This window comes from Somniosus microcephalus, chromosome 1 (assembly GCF_052327205.1).
Source record: "Somniosus microcephalus isolate GS21.2 chromosome 1, FLI_Smic_1.0, whole genome shotgun sequence".
NCBI classification, from domain to species: domain Eukaryota; kingdom Metazoa; phylum Chordata; class Chondrichthyes; order Squaliformes; family Somniosidae; genus Somniosus; species Somniosus microcephalus.
The window spans coordinates 91,335,018-91,348,476 of record NC_140987.1 but is presented as its reverse complement, the minus strand read 5'-3'; positions in this window follow the sequence as shown (position 1 = coordinate 91,348,476).

Below are 13,459 nucleotides of genomic sequence, written 5' to 3'. Positions count from 1 at the left end.
TGTTGGGAAACCGCTCCCCTCAGGCGCGCGACTGCGCCTGCGCAAACCTCTTGCTCAAAAGACTTGGAATTCCTGTCTCCAGACCAGTGACAATGCATGCGTGGGCAGTCTCTTCACAGGGCGGCTCCTCCCTGGAGCCCCCCCAAGCGATTTTCTGTGAATGAACTCGCAGCAGCCTGCAGATTTCTACTCTCAGGCTGCTGTTTTTCTGATTCTGAACTAGATAACTGGTTCAAATTTAAACTTTGGCCAAAACTTAGGTCCCACTGGGGCGGGGAAGTGTCCCAATTGGTGGGCCGGACAACTTTTCCCTTGAAACAAGCCACAGTGCCTGTCTTTACCGCCTGTGAACTTGAACTTGTATGGTCAGATTTATACAATTTTCCTGATTTTCCCTGTGTCCCATCCCAGCCTGTAATCGCTGCCACTGGCCTGGACCCATATGGTTCCCAGAAAGTGCCTGCATGTGCACGCTCCTTGACCAGCATATTGGCCAGTCATTGTGGGGAGGCAGAGGTAGGCGAGGGGGCTGCAGCACCACTGATGGCTGCTACCTTTCCCTGATTGGCCCTGAGGAAAGATCTTATCGACTCCATGACGGACTCGACTGTATCGGGAGGAGTTTCTGTCTCTGCCTTCTGAGTTGGGGCTGCGGGAGTTCTGGCTTTACCATCTCTCCCAGGCTTTTTACAATCCCTGTGCCAGTGGCCATCCTCCCCGCACCTGTAACAAGTGACCTTGTTCTGGGAGGGACGGCTCCCCTCCTGGCACCACTCTTTCTTGTATTGAGCCCCAGGTTTAACCTCATGGACTTTACCCTTTTGCTGGGGGGTCCCACTTTTCTTACTGTTCCTATATGCTACCGTGAGCTGCCGGATTGCAGTCTCTTCTGTTGCTAGGGGGTCTCGGTGGTCAAACCAAGTATCAGCCTTTGCTTTTATCTGGGGCAGGCAATTAGACACCAGGCAACGAAACCATTGGGTCTGCTGCTGCTGGTTCAGTTGTGCCCTATTTTGTCCCCCTGTACACGCACTGTTTTAGACTGGCCACAGCCTGTCTGCAAATGCCTGTGGGGTCTCCCCTTCCTTCTGCAGTGTTTTCCTTATGCGATCGAACAGACTACCATCGTTCGCACCCATGGCTTCCAGTATTTCCTCCTTTAGGTCCTCAAAGCCCTTCTGCCCTCTCTTAACCTCATCTGAAAGGGTCTGATAGATCTTACTATCTACCGAGAAAAGAAACATTTTGGTTTTCTCTTCCTCATCACAGCAGTTAACACAGGCTGCCTGTTCTATCCCTTGGAAGTGCACTGAGGGGCCTCCCTTTTCAGAGAGCAGGGGAATATGTTTCACCAGGCCTCTGAGCTGTTGGGTTTCATAGGGTACCAGATAGGTATTCTGAACAGCCCCTGGGTCATTATCATTCACGGGCGGACCATACCTCCATTTTCCGAGGGGGTACACTGGTCCTGGTGTAGAAGTGCCTTACTTCTTAGCTCTGGGTAATGACTCAATACACACTTGGATTCGTCAGATGGACAGGCCTTTTATTTCACTTCTTGCAAGGGGAATCAGCACCTCTACTCAAGGGGTGAGGCTACTATTCCAATGATACAGCATAAGCGTTCCATATTTATACAGTGTAACAAACAAGTTTGATTGACATTCCTTTGTTCCTCTATCAGGATACATTTTAGATTAATCATCAGGTAGAAATAACATATTGACAGAAGGATCCTGGACACATAAGTCAACCGTTAATCTATAACAGGGCATGAATCGTGTAACCGGAGGTCCTCTTTAATCATATATTGGGAGGCTAGCTTTGCTTACGGTCACAAGTTATCAGGTCACTGGTTACATCAAAGGAACTCATTATTTCACTTCTACATTCTCATTAGGTGGGCAGACATCTCTTCTTGGCTGTAGTCCGAGTACGTGCAATAGCTCTAGTTACACATCGACACTTGCCCAGTGTCAAGTCTGAAAACTTTTACCCAGCAAGCACTTGAAATTAACCCCTAATATCATGTAGATTTCCTCATTCCCCCCTTTTGTCCTTTCTAAGGACAATCTATTTCGCTAAGTTTAAGAAACTCTACATCAAAGGTCTCACCCTTAATATCCTCATATTCAGACATCATTGGTACTGGAGGAGTTGACGTTAATAAGGAAAGGACTTTTGTACACAATAATTTTAAACAACCAATCAATAAACTAACTAAAATTATTGTCATCACAATTGCGATTAAGGCTTCCAAAATTTGCTTTCCTAGTGCTCCTCCCCATCCTGAAATCCAATCCCACATGGACCATGGTTCAGGTTGACGTAGTTTCTCTACAGCCTCCTTTATGTGGTTTACCAGATTGGTGATATTTTCTGAGCTATCTGGAATATAGGTGCAACATTCGGTTTCTTTGATTGCACATGTGCCCCCTTCTTTTGCCAACAAATAATCCAGAGCCATTCGGTTTTGTAAGGCAACAGTGCACAAAGCCACCATTTCTGCGTTTACATCACTAAGAGCATCAGCAGTATCATTGGCTATTTGTTCCAACACTGCTGCCATGTTTATAGATTCTCTTGCTAACTTCCCTGTTCCATACCAGGGAAATGCTATAGCAAAGAACCTTTCAGTTTCTGTAATGGCTCGTTTTGCTCGTGTCCCAGGGTGGCTATCCAAAGATGAAATGTGATGTATATAAGGCACTACATATCCCAAATAACGTGACCCAGTCCAATTTTGTGGTAACCAAGGGTATACTCTATGCCCACAGATGAAATAGGTGTTATTATAGGCTTCAAATTTGTTCCATATCTGGTGCATCATTCCTATTCCTTGTTCTCCTTTCCAGATTTTTTTACTAGTCAAATTTTGTACTGTGGACAGGTTCCACCGTTCCCAATACGGCCATTCGACTGCACCCGGTGGTTTAGTAGTAGTTTTAGTCAAAGTGTAGTTACATTTGCACTCACTCCATCCAACCATCAATCCTTCTCCATTGTCGTTTACCAGACAGACTTCTCCTTTTGTTTTATTTACGGTTCCCATTGACGTCACTAATAGACTCTCTGGATTCCTTTGATTATCATATTGGGGATGAAACCATCCTTCGAATTTCGTTAGGTTATATCCTGCTCCCTTCCACTCATCTTCTAGTTGTTCTGGATCTGTCTTATTAAGTTTTCTTTTCTGAGTGGCTAATGTTGAAATAAAGGGCTCTGTAACTGGATTGTTACAAAACATTGGCCTGGCCGTCAGGGCCAGTGCTCCCTTTGGATTACCACTACAGATAACTCCTTCATTCACAATTCTTTCACTTGGTGACACAGTATCGGGGCATATAACCCATAGCTTATCAAGCTTCTGTCCACTATCTTCTTCTACTATCTTATTCTGCCTAGTCCCAAGACTCAGGGGTTGATACGGGGGTACCTGCATAGTGTGATCCTGAAGCTGAACCTTCATAGTCTCGTTATAGCATATAATATAAAAGAAATCACTGTTTAAAAGTACACATTCTTCTATGCATGGTTTGCCCTTCAGGGGATCTGATAAATCAATATGGCAGTTTCAATTATCGTTAACAAAGGGAACAGTCTTATTAGAGTCCAAATCCAGTTCATCTTGGCAGTGTATCGTCTTCAACTGATGCCTTCTTACAATGGGACACGTGTATCCATGTTGGTCGCTCCTTTACTTTTACAGCGGTGTTTGTGGTCAGGAGTACTTGGAAGGGTCCCTCAAATCTGGGTTGAAGGCCATTCTTTCACTTGAAGATTTTTATGTAGACGTTATCTCCTGGCTCGAAAGTATGGCACTTTCCTTCAGCGGGATCGACCTGGGCTTCCTTCACCTGTTGATGGAAACTAGAAATGCATTTGGTTAGTGCAATGCAATAACTCAACATATCTTCCTCCATTTTATGGATGTCCATTTGTTTAGCTGTTAAAGGTGCCGAAAAGGGCAATCTTTGTGGTCTTCCCACGACGATCTCGTGAGGCGACAATCCTGTAGTTCTGTTGGTAGCAGACCGCATTGTCATTAAAGCTATGGGTAACAAATCAACCCATTTAAGTCCAGTTTCTTTGCACAGTTTTGCAAGCTTGTTTTTCAGCATCCCGTTATATCTTTCCACTAGTCCAGCCGACTGTGGATGATAACTGCAGTGGAGGTGCTGGTTAATCTGTAAGGCTTTGCATAGTTCCTTAATCATTGTTCCCGTAAAATGGGACCCATTGTCACTTGACAGTTTTGCTGGTATCCCAAAGCGCGGTGCAATGTCCTTCAATAAACATTTAGCAACAGTAGTGGCGTCACTCTTTCTACAAGGAAACGCTTCAATCCATCTTGAAAACATAGCAACAATAACTAATACATATTTAAAGCTCATACACACAGGTAGTTCAATAAAATCCATTTGCAAGTGTACAAAAGGACCCATGGGGTTTGGATGGGATGCGGGCTGTACCTTCTTTATTTTTTTTCCTGCATTCATGGTCTGGCAGATAATACAATTTTCACAAATTTGTTTTGCCAATTTTGAGATTCCTGGTGCATACCAGGTCTTGAGGATACAGTCCGCCATCCCCCCTTTGCCCGCATGGGTGAATTTATGAACACATCGGGCAATTGGTGATAGTAATGATTTGGGTGCCACCATGCGGCCGTCATGATGAACCCATAAGCCGTCAGTGTTTTTTAAAACAATGATTAACAACCCATTCCTTTACTTCATCAGAACTGGCCCTATCTTGATGGGTCAGCACATCATCTAAGGACGGGGGCTGCGGTATCTCTGGCTTTTCCCTAACAGGGAAGGCTGAAACTTGTCGTTCAGTACTTGATATAGCTACTGACTTAGCAGCGCTATCTGCAGCAGCGTTTCCAAGCACAACCTTGTCCAAATGCCCCGTGTGCGCTTGGCACTTAATAATTGCAATCTGTTTACGTCTCTGAATAGCTAGTAAAAGATTTTGCACTTCTTGTGCATTTTTAATCTGGGTTCCCGAGGAAGTCAGGTAACCGCGAATTTTCCAAATTTGTCATGCTCATGTCTGGTTATTTCTGAATAGTTCAATATCCATTGTCTACAATAGCCAGCCATTCCTAGAAAATGCTTCATTTCTCTTTTAGTTTTTGGCAACGATGTGTTGCAAACGACCTTTATTCTATCCGGCGTTAACTCCCTGTTTTAACAATGATTCCATCACTGGCTCAATTCCTTTTTCTGCTTTCTCTGACAATGGATACTGTGACCTTTTGGGTAATGGTGCAGCTGGATTAATTGTAACTTTATAGGGCTGTGCTGTCTAATAGTTAGGAGGTATTTTAAATTAAAAAACGGCTGATAATCTTGTCCTGTTTTGTCATAGCAGGCCGTGCAGTGCAATTTTGGATGCCATTTCCCTAGTTTCAGGGATTCCTGGTATTGTTTTATGGAGCTTGTAATGAATCCCCATGCTCCTAACAGACTGACAAGTTTGGGACTCAAACTTGGGTCGGCAATTTCCCATGCGTATAGAACAGGGTGTTTTATTTCTGTTACTGGGTACGCATATGCCTTATTTACTTGGATTTCTACCGTTGCTCCTGATGGGGAGCAAATGATTGTAGCATTCATTTTGCACAGCAAGTCTCTTCCACATAAATTCATAGAGACATCTCCTGATAACAGAAAGGAGTGTTCTTCCTCAAATTCTTCTACTTTTACTGTGAGGGGAGTCGATTGATTCAAGCGTTGTAGTATTCCAGCCAATCCAGCTATCGGGGTCTTTTTCCCATTAATAGGCATTCCTTCAGAATATCCTTTCCCTAACACCGAAAAGGTTGCTCCTGTATCTACTAAAATGACATAGGTCTCCCAGCTATTTGCATTTTAATTTCAGGTTCGCTGCGTGAATTTAAAGAAACAACGGGCATTTGGTAGTCTGTGGCACCTGGGGCTGCTGGTGTCAGTCAGTAATTCTGATCTCTATTTCTCCTAAATCCCTGTCCGTTTGTACAGTAACCTCCTGACCTCTCCTCATATGACCACCCCCTCATCCCCGGGATTAACCAACTGAACCTTCTTTGTACTGACTCGAGAGCAAGTATGTCTTTTCTTAAGTATGGACACCAAAACTGTATGCAATATTCCAGGTGTGGTCTCACCAATACCTTGTACAACTGCAGCAATACCTCCCTGTTTTTATATTCCAACCCCCTAGCAATAAAAGCCAACATTCCATTGGCCTTCTTAATCACTTGCTGCACCTGCATACTAACTTTTTGAGTTTCGTGCACCAGGACCCCCAGATCCCTTTGTACTACAGTACTTTCCAGTTTCTTGCCATTAAGATAATAACTTGCTCTATGATTTTTCCTGCCAAAGTGCAGGGAAGCTTGTCCCTTTAAACAGGCAACTGCGCCTGCACGGGGAAACTGATGAGGAGCCGCTGGGGTCACAGGCTGGGGAACTGCGCCTGCGCAAACCTCCTCCTCGGAGTCCCGCGGCAGAGGCTGTGAAATCTCTGTCTTCAAACAGGTGACTGCGCCTGCGCAAACCTCCTCCCCGGAGTCCCACGGCAGCCTCTGTCTTCAAACAGTTGACTGCGCCTGCGCAAACCTCCTCCCAGGAGTCCCACGGCAGAGGCTGTGAAACCTTTGTCTTCAAACAGGTGACTGCGCCTGCGCTGGGAAACTGGAGAGGAGCCGTTGAGGTCACGGGTTGGGGGCCTGCGCCTGCGCGAACCTGGTGTTGGGAAACCTCTCCCCTGGCTTAGTGGCAGAAGGCAGAGGGTGATGGTCGAAGGTTGTTTTTGTGACTGGAAGCCTGTGGCCAGTGGGGTACCACAGGGATCGGTGCTGGGTCCCTTGCTGTTTGTGGTCTACATTAATGACTTGGATATGAATGTAAAGGGTATGATCAGTAAGTTCGCGGATGATACAAAAATTGGTAGGGTGGTAAATAGCGAGGAGGGTAGCCTCAGTCTGCAGGACGATATAGATGGGTTGGTCAGATGGGCGGAACAGTGGCAAATGGAATTTAACCCGGAAAAGTGCGAGGTGATGCACTTTGGGGGGACTAACAAGGCAAAGGAATACACAATGAATGGAAAGACCCTAGGCAAGACGGAGGGTCAGAGGGATCTGGGTGTGCAAGTACACAGATCCCTGAAGGCGGCGGAACAGGTGGATAAGGTGGTAAAAAAGGCATATGGGATACTTGCCTTCATTAGCCGAGGCATTGAATATAAGAGCAAGGAGGTTATGATGGAGCTGTATAAAACACTGGTTAGGCCACAGCTGGAATACTGTGTGCAGTTCAGGTCGCCACACTACAGGAAGGATGTGATCGCGTTAGAGAGGGTGCAGAGGAGGTTCACCAGGATGTTACCAGGGCTGGAGCGCTTCAGCTATGAAGAGAGACTGGGCAGATTGGGTTTGTTTTCCTTGGAGCTGAGGAGGCTGAGGGGGGACATGATTGAGGTGTACAAAATTATGAGGGGCATAGATAGGATGGATGCTGAGGAGCTTTTTCCCTTAGTAGAGGGGTCAATAACTAGGGGGCATAGATTCAAGGTAAAGGGCGGGAGGTTTAGAGGGGATTTGAGAAAGAACTTTTTCACCCAGAGGGTGGTTGGAGTCTGGAACTCACTGCCTGAAAGGGTTGTGGAGGCAGAAACCCTCACAACATTTAAGAAGCATTTGGATGTGCACTTGAAATGCCATAGCATACAAGGCTACGGGCCAAATGCTGGAATATGGGATTAGATTAGACAGGGCTTGATGGCCGGCGCGGACACGATGGGCCGAAGGGCCTCTATCCGTGCTGTATTACTCTATGACTCTATGACTCTATGACTCATGCGCGTGACTGCACCTGCGCGAACCTGTTGTTGGGAAACCTCTCCTCTCAGGCGCGCGACTGCGCCTGCGTGAACCTCTTGCTCAAAAGACTGGGGAATTCCTGTCTCCAGACCAGTGACAATGCATGCGTGGGCAGTCTCTTCACAGGGCGGCTCCTCCCTGGAGCCCCCCCAAGCGATTTTCTGTGAATGAACTCGCAGCAGCCTGCAGATTCCTACTCTCAGGCTGCTGTTTTTCTGATTCTGAACTAGATAACTGGTTCAAATTTAAACTTTGGCCAAAACTTAGGTCCCACTGGGGCGGGGAAGTGTCCCAATTGGTGGGCCAGACAACTTTTCCCTTGAAACAAGCCACAGTGCCTGTCTTTACCGCCTGTGAACTTGAACTTGTATGGTCAGATTTATACAATTTTCCTGATTTTCCCTGTGTCCCATCCCAGCCTGTAATCGCTGCCACTGGCCCGGACCCATATGGGTCCCAGAAAGTGCCTGCATGTGCACCCTCCTTGACCAGCATATTGGCCAGTCATTGTGGGGAGGCAGAGGTGGGCGAGGGGGCTGCAGCACCACTGATGGCTGCTACCTTTCCCTGATTGACTCTGAGGAAAGATCTTATCGACTCCATGACGGACTCGACTGTATCGGGAGGAGTTTCTGTCTCTGCCTTCTGAGTTGGGGCTGCGGGAGTTCTGGCTTTACCATCTCTCCCAGGCTTTTTACAATCCCTGTGCCAGTGGCCATCCTCCCCGCACCTGTAACAAGTGACCTTGTTCTGGGAGGGACGGCTCCCCTCCTGGCACCACTCTTTCTTGTATTGAGCCCCAGGTTTAACCTCATGGACTTTACCCTTTTGCTGGGGGGTCCCACTTTTCCTACTGTTCCTATATGCTACCGTGAGCTGCTGGATTGCAGTCTCTTCGGTTGCTAGGGGGTCTCGGTGGTCAAACCAAGTATCAGCCTTTGCTTTTATCTGGGGCAGGCAATTGGACACCAGGCAACGAAGCCATTGGGTCTGCTGCTGCTGGTTCAGTTGTGCCCTATTTTGTCCCCCTGTACATGCACTGTTTTAGACTGGCCACAGCCTGTCTGCAAATGCCTGTGGGGTCTCCCCTTCCTTCTGCAGTGTTTTCCTTATGCGATCGAATGGACTACCGTCGTTCGCACCCATGGCTTCCAGTATTTCCTCCTTTAGGTCCTCAAAACCCTTCTGCCCTCTCTTAACTTCATCTGAAAGGGTCTGATAGAGCTTACTATCTACCGAGAAAAGAAACATTTTGGCTTTCTCTTCCTCATCACAGCCGTTAACACAGGCTGCCTGTTCTATCCCTTGGAAGTGCACTGAGGGGTCTCCCTTTTCAGAGAGCAGGGGAATATGTTTCACCAGGCCTCTGAGCTGTTGGGTTTCATAGGGTACCAAATAGGTATTCTGAACAGCCCCTGGGTCATTATCATTCACGGGCGGACCATACCTCCATTGTCCGAGGGGTACACTGGTCCTGGCCCCCGCCTGCCTAGCGGGACCTGCTGGCGTTCTCCTACCACCCCATTGTCCATCCCTTCTTGCTGCCAGAGCTCCTCAAAACTCGGAGCTGTGGGCTGCGGTCTTGGGATCTCTAATTCCCTAGCCAACCTTTCCCTGGGTGTTGCCTGTGGGGCTGCTTTACTTAGGTTGCCAGTAAAATCTGGCTGACCTGCCTTCGGGCTGATCAGGCAAATCATCCCCTTTGCTCCTTTTAAAGCCATCTTAAGGCTTTCTATCTCTGCCCTACAGGGGCCGTGATCTGCTTCCTCAAACCCTTGCTCGCAGGCCAGCTTATATGCTGCCTTTAACTCCCTAACCTTTTCCTCCTGCTCTGTTACTTCTGAGGTGAGGCGGGCATTCTCTTCCCGCAGTCTCATCTCGTTACTCTTTGCATCTGTAATTTGGCACTTTAGGAACTCTATCTTGTGCCTCGCATGGCTTTTGCCCTCGCTAGCTTCTTGGGTGAGGTGTGCGTTTTCCTCCTGTAGCTTCATCTCACTGTCCCTAGCCTCTGTGACTTCCTGCACAAGGCACTCTATCTCTGCCTGGCATTTTGTGACCTCTAGTGTGAGGCGTGCATTTTCTTCCCACACCCTCATCCCACTATCTCTGGCCTCATTCACCCCTCTTATGAGGCGTCCTACCTCTGCCTGGCATTTTTCAAACTCAGACTCCCGATTCTTGGCCTCTGTAACCTCCTCCCGCACCCTCATCTCACCCTTCTTAACCCAGCCACCTATAACATAATAGGCCAGCTTACATGCTGCCACTAACTTCTGCAGGGCTACCAACAAACTGAAAGCAAGAAAAGCAATAGCTGATGCTTTCTCCAGATCCAGACCACTCATCATATCAAAAATTGCCTCCAGTCCTGCCGCGGTTGCCAATTTGTAGGGGGGCATCCTTTACCTGGTTTACGGTAATTTACCTGGTCAGGCAGCCTTTTGTTTCACAGACTGAGACCAATACCAATCAGCGGTTTCGAATCGCTAAACCCACCCTTCCAGTTCTGACTGGAGGAACTTATAATTAATGATATATTAAAAACGGACAAATGATCTGGATGTAAGAAAGTCAAACTTTATTAACTAAATAAACTACACCACACGATCAATGTAATCATGGTAAAATTGCTTAGATAGGGGAGGAAAAAGGCCATAAAGAGGGAAAACTAAAATCACTATTTTAACGAAATCCCAATTTACTCCCCACCCCTATGCCTATCCTAAGTTGCCTTGTGGAAGGTCAGAAAAATATATGCTCACCACTATAATGCCAGCTCCATGCCCCACGAGATCTTCACTGTCCTGAAGTAAAGAATCACCCCAGTGTTTTAAAAGTAAACTGCTGGTGTTTTAACTTCTTCAGACAGACTCCCACGCTGTAGAGAAAGGCACACGGAGGCAGGCCAGAGAGAGAGAGATGCTTCTCAGAAGCTATCTTTATATACCCCAATTTTGGGGCCGAGATGTTCCTGCCCAAATCCAAGTTCATCTGGCTAAAACAAAAGGGATCCAACTGCCCTATTGTTTGGGATGGGTTTCGAATAAAGCTTGGAGTGGTTTGAATGTGTCTTCATTCTGGGGCTGAAATTTTCCCGCCCACATCCGGAGTTTTCTGGGCTAACAAAAGGGATACAACTGCCCCATTGTCGAGTAATGGGTGATTCAAATCCATTCATTCTTAAACTGTTCCTTTTCTTAGTCTAAAAAGTCTCTTCCGTAGTCTAGGTGTGTTTCATTGTGTGTGATGGGGTTTGAATGGAATTGGATTACTATGTAAACAGAAACCGATTCTCTTGTGGTCACTTGAAACTGCAGCCTAAGTGTCAACATCCTTGTAAATAAACATCGATTGTCTCTGGAGGGAGGGGAAATTTCCCCTTTTGATTGACAGAATTTGACTGCCACTGCTTCACAGACACAAAAGCTGCTTCCTTTGTCCTTGGCCACACATTCCAATGGCCATTTTATCCCTGGGCAATTTACCAACCTCAAGAGTGCAATTTTTAATAAAATGTACTGTCTTAAAGTGTGTGAAATTTCTTTTACAAAGTTCTTTGATTCTGGTGTTGCCCAAGTGCTGCCTAGCTCAACGCAGCCTTTTGCGGTTCTGGGCATGTTTTAAAACATTGTCCAACCCAGAGGCAATTTAAATCATGCAAAGTCTTTGTCCACGATGTGGATTAATATTTCCCGATCTTCGGGGACTGAGGGGATTTTGCGAACCCCTACATTGGTTACAATCCTTGCTGAGCCTGCGAAGCTTTTGAAGGAATTCTTCAAGTGGTTCCCCGGGTTGTTGTCGAGTTGTGGCCAATAGATGCTGAGCAAAAAATTTGTTTGGGGCCTTTACATATAGTCGCTGTAATATTAGGATAGCGGAGTCATATTCTACACATTCTTCGATATAGTCAAACACATATAGAGATCCATAATTGGCAATTATCTCTAATTTATCAGGGACATTCTCACCACACACCCTGAGGAAGTTGCTGAAGGTACAATACCAGTGTTTCCATACCTTAGCAGTTGTAGGTGAATTTGGGTCCAGGTCAAGACGGGCGGGTCTGAGTAGTTTGTCCATGATGGATTGATTTCTACGCCAGCGTTCCCTTCTGCAGTTGAAGTCATAGCTGGCTGTTCCCGAAATCACTTAGAGAACATAAGAACATAAGAACATAAGAAATAGGAGCAGGAGTAGGCCAATCGGCCCCTCGAGCCTGCTCCAACATTCAATAAGATCATGGCTGATCTGATCCTAACCTCAAATCTTCTATCACTCTCCCTCCCACCCGAACCCATGTGATCTCCCGGGAGAGGCGAAAAACCAGATGAAAAACCCAATGGCCAATTTGGGAGAAAAATTCTGGGAAATTCCTCTCCGAGCCATCTAGGCGATCGAAACTCGTCCAGGAGATCACTCTGTCCCTATATTTTCTACAGTACTTACCTTCTGTAAAGGCGATCTCCACCCCAGCCAGGAACAGGAATAAAACCATCTCCTGAAATCTAACACAGAATTAGAACACAAGAAGTAGGAGCAGAACCAGGCTACACGGCCCCTGGGCCCGCTCCACTACCCACAGGGCCAACACAATTCCGAACCTAGACTCATGTCGAAGTTCCTGCCCGCTCCCCGTAACCCTTAATTCCCTTTACTTCTAGGAAACTATCTATTTCTGTTTTAAATTTATTTAATGATGTAGCTTCCACAGCTTTCTGGGGCAGCAAATTCCACAAACCTACCACCCTCTGAGTGAAAAAGTTTCTCCTCATCTCAGCTTTGAAAGAGCAGCCCCTTATTCTAAGATGATGCCCCCTAGTTCTAGTTTCACCCATCATTGGGAACATCCTCACCGCATCCACCCGATCAAGCCCCTTCACAATCTTATATGTTTCAATAAGATCGCCTCTCATTCTTCTGAACTCCAATCTACTCAACCTCTCCTCATATGACCACCCCCTCATCCCCGGGATTAACCGAGTGAACCTTCTTTGTACTGACTCGAGAGCAAGTATGTCTTTTCTTAAGTATGGACACCAAAACTGTATGCAGTCTTCTAGGTGTGGTCTCACCAATACCTTGTACAACTGCAGCAATATCTCCCTGTTTTTATATTCTATCCCCCTAGCAATAAAAGTCAACATCCCATTGGCCTTCTTGATCACTTGCTGCACCTGCATACTAACTTTTTGAGTTTCGTGCACCAGGACCCCCAGATCCCTTTGTACTACAGTACTTTCCAGTTTCTTGCCATTAAGATAATAACTTGCTCTATGATTTTTCCTGCCAAAGTGCATAACCTCACACTTTCCAGTATTGTATTCCATCTGCCAAATCTCTGCCCACTTACTTAGCCAGTCTATGTCCCTTTGCAGGTTTTTTTAGGTTCTCCTCACTCACTAATTTCCCTCCCATCTCTGTATCATCTGCAAACTTTGATATGTTACACTCGGTCCCCTCCTCCAAATCGTTAATATAGATTGTAAAGGGTTGGGGACCCAGCACTGACCCCTGCGGAACATGACTAGTTACTGATTGCCAGTCTGAGAATGAACCATTTATCCCAACTCTCTGCTTTCT